Source organism: Sapajus apella, unplaced genomic scaffold (assembly GCF_009761245.1).
Source record: "Sapajus apella isolate SASKATOON/1434 unplaced genomic scaffold, GSC_monkey_1.0 scaffold40, whole genome shotgun sequence".
Classification (NCBI taxonomy): domain Eukaryota; kingdom Metazoa; phylum Chordata; class Mammalia; order Primates; family Cebidae; genus Sapajus; species Sapajus apella.
In genome coordinates, this window is record NW_022436980.1 from 3,414,996 (window position 1) to 3,418,878 (window position 3,883).

Sequence of the window (3,883 nt, forward strand, 5' to 3'; positions counted from 1 at the left end):
CTTTTGTTCTCTTTCTCTCATTCTTACCAACACACATATACACACACACATGCACACACACCTCAATATACATGCCTTCCAAAGTAAGCATTAGTTGAGACTATCTATATATTAATAAAAAGTTATTTTTATTTTCTGAGCCACAGTCAAAACGTAAATGGCCGCAAGATAGAAGTTATAATGTCCATTATAAGGAGGGGATGGGTACTAAGTAAAGAGAAAGAAGACATCGTGCTCTTGCAGTAATCTAAACTAGGTTAGAATTTTATTAGCACTGCAGCATTTTACAGACCATGAAAAATTGTTGAAACTCGATCTTGGATGTCATCATCAAACAGTATGCTTCATAAGTGCCTTTCTGCACACACAAGGATAAACCAGTCTGTTAAGCCTACACGCCTTGTACACTCTGAGAGAGAGTTTGCCTGCTAAATGCAGGGTATGGTATAGGGAAGGCAGGTTTGATTTACTTACAAAGAGCTCTGGGAAGGAAAAGATAGGAAAGAATCTCAGGGCTTTTGCAAGTCTGAAATGAAATGCTAAGCTACTCTTTTAGAAAGGCAGGAGAAAGAGAAGAGATGAAAATTTAGCTGGAATGGTATATTATAGAATGTAAGTGAAATTTTAACTTTGGAATTTTGTTAACCCATGGATAGCAGAAACGAATGCCAACTTGTAGCTGAGTTTCCTCCCAACGTCAATTTGTTGTGAAACAACTCATCTCTCTGACTTTTTTGATAGATAGGAATGACACCTCCAGGACAAAACGATCTTATCCCTGTACTAAGCCATCATAGGCATCATGTCTTCCATTGTCAATGACTAATTGCCATTTGTCTTGTTCTCTCCTTTCTTTTTTATATTGTATATTGAGAAAGTAAAACTCTCCCCTGAACTAAACTTGTTGGTTAAAACAGTCTTACCTGTTTCCGAGCTTTAGGAGAAACGGGGTGCTGATTTGGTTCGCCAGGCTCAGGCTCTGTAGGCTTAGAAAACTGTGTTGGAAATGCAGCAGTTTTGCTGCAGAGAGGGCCCTGATGCAATTGCTTGAATGGCTGAGATTTGGAAGGGCCGATCTGAACAAGCAGCAGAGAAGAGCTGTTAGTAGCTTTCGTTTTATCACCTTGAACACTTGAAATACATTTGCATGTGGGATATGAGTATGTATCTGTTAAAGGCCTACTTAGGCCCCAACATTTTACTGGTCGTTTAGGTTACCAGTGAGAGGGGAAAAAAAAAAAAAACTCCAACACTGTGGAAGATTCTTGTTCCTCAGCATGTGTGTGCTGCTCTGTTTTATTAATGAATGTAGCATACGCTGCTACTAAACTGCAGATTCCTTGTAGGAATGGTCTATGTGCAACCCTTGCATCTAACACAATACCTTACACCCCCAATAAGTGTGTTCCCTAGGAAAGACTATGTGATTTAATAACTAAAAGCAGGTGATACGCTAAGTAGATGTTGTCTTCACTTTTTAGTTTGTGAGAACCGTAAAGAACAGAGTGATACACACACTCTATGAACTGGGTTATCATTGCAGATAGACTGTCGCAGTGGAAAGAAGCAAAGTGGGAATCAAATCCCAAGTGAAGGCATCACTGTAGAGGCCTTCTTTGGGAGACAAATGGAGCTTTTGTTGATGTTCCCTACATAAGCACACATGCTTCAAGGCAACTGGCAATCACTCAATGTGGTCAGTGTTCACTTTTACATCCTCAGCTACCCCCTTTTCCTCCACTGTAGACATCTGTGCCGAGTATATTCCTTAACACTCTCTCCATAGGCCTGCCTATTCTCTCTTTTTTCACCATCAATATCCTTTCTAATACCCACTGTCAGAGCCACTAAAAACTGCGAGGTTTGTTTCTTGACAAATGTCCCATTTTCACAGGCAGTTGAACCGAACTGCAGCTTGTGCTCCGTTCAAACATGTCAATAAACATTATTGCAAAGACGTAGAAGCAGTAATGGGAATGTATAAAACTCACCTTTATTGCTTCTTGCCATGAATTTACACGCTGCTCTAAGCAGCTTTCACTCCCTCAAGAAGAAGCTGCAGGAAAGCTGTTTTGGGTTGTGGGGGCAAAGATACTGATTTGATTGCAATCTTCTCTGGATCGTAGAAGCAGAAGATGGCAATGCCTGTCAACTTCTTGAATATATGCCCATTCTTTCATGCCATAATGGTCTTTTATATATACTGCTAGTTGTCACAGATAAGAAGAGGGTGTTGTAGAATGGAACATCTAATGTCATAGAGCAGCAACACTCACCACAAAAGATCCCAATCATGGTGATATTCTAAACCTAGGTTTCCATGTCTGTGAATCTGCTGTACTGAAGGTAACGTTGTATGGACTGAATGTAAAACAAACAGATTGTTCGTGGCGGTGAGAGAGAGACTGTACTGTAATGTATTCCAGTCTCAAAATGAAGGCCTGTAGCTCTTTGGGGACTTCAGATGATACATGTCTAAGATAGATATTAGAATGCAAAGTGATTCTTCGTGGATAGTGTCAAGATGAGGACTGCTATATCCCTGAGGGTGGGACATGTCAGGGATTCGTGTGTCCTGAGGTGAAAGGCTCCAGAAGCATTCATGAGTAGGTTTATGACCCTATAGCTATAGGTTCTACAGACAAGAAACATTCCCTGCAAATAGACCAACCTGCATTTGTATAGATTTAATTCTGCAGGAGATTAAGTTGAGCCAAAGAAGCATTCTGGGAAGTAGTGTCAGAGTCTCCCCTAATCCTTCCTAATTCTCTGTGTGTATGTGTGTTTCATTGTATTATGCTGTATTGTTTAGACGTCCTTCACTGCAGGGACTTTCAGATATTTTAGGGCTAAGACCTAGGCTTTGATTGCTACTTCTGTTTTAGTTTCTCTTTTCTACTTTTCCAGAGCATTTTGAATCATATCAATTTCACATATCAGCTCCAATTATATCAAATAATTTTTGGAACATTGCAATGAAAATGAATCAATAGACATGTGATTTGTATACCATGAATGGCCACAGTTGAGACAATTACTTTGAGGTGGAAAGTAGTATAGATGTTAAAAACTTTTAAAGAAGAAAAACATTATCAGAATAATCTGTGTATCCTTTCTGATAATGTGACAGTAGCAATCAGGTAAAAAGAAGAATAGAAGAAAAAATGTATATTAACTTTTTCTTTTTTTTTTTTTTTTTTTTTTTTTTTTTTGAGACGGAGTTTCACTCATGCTACCCGGGCTGGAGTGCAATGGCGCGATCTCGGCTCACCGCAACCTCCGCCTCCTGGGTTCAGGCAATTCTTCTGCCTCAGCCTCCTGAGTAGCTGGGATTACAGGCACGCGCCACCATGCCCAGCTAATTTTTTGTATTTTTAGTAGAGACGGGGTTTCACCATGTTGACCAGGATGGTCTTGATCTCTTGACCTTGTGATCCACCCGCCTCGGCCTCCCAAAGTGCTGGGATTACAGGCTTGAGCCACCGCGCGATAATTTTGATTCTGAATGACACACTTTCCAATGACATTTCAACATTCATTCAATCAGCCAATGTTTATTGAGCCTATTATGTGCCAAACACTACATTAGATACTAGGCTGTTTTAGGAAATTAGTTAGAATGGGGAATACCCTTTTCTCTCCCTCACTCTAAGTCATTAATTAGTTATTTTTAATCACAGTGAACAAACATTCAGAAATGAGAAGCAGAATTCAATCACAAGGGTATTTTTAACAAAGTGCCTCTTATTCTGTATTCAAGATAAGATTAAATAATAATCTGATTATTCCTGCACCAGTTTCTCAACTTTCTGAGTATAGAGTTTCTTTAGTTTCAAAAGGTTCAAGCAATATAGAACCTTTACCCAAATCCCAAGAAAAATGG

The 3,883-nt window shown here is 39.5% G+C and overlaps 1 long non-coding RNA gene across 1 annotated transcript; it reads right to left on the bottom strand.

Moving 5' to 3' along the window:
- Positions 1-242: 242 nt before the first annotated feature.
- LOC116565589 lies at positions 243-3,173 on the bottom strand. The gene is made up of 2 exons (XR_004275522.1): positions 1,992-3,173; positions 243-1,076 (listed from the first exon to the last, which is right to left on the bottom strand). It is a non-coding gene; the product is annotated as an uncharacterized LOC116565589 (long non-coding RNA).
- Between the last annotated feature and the right edge of the window lie 710 nt (positions 3,174-3,883).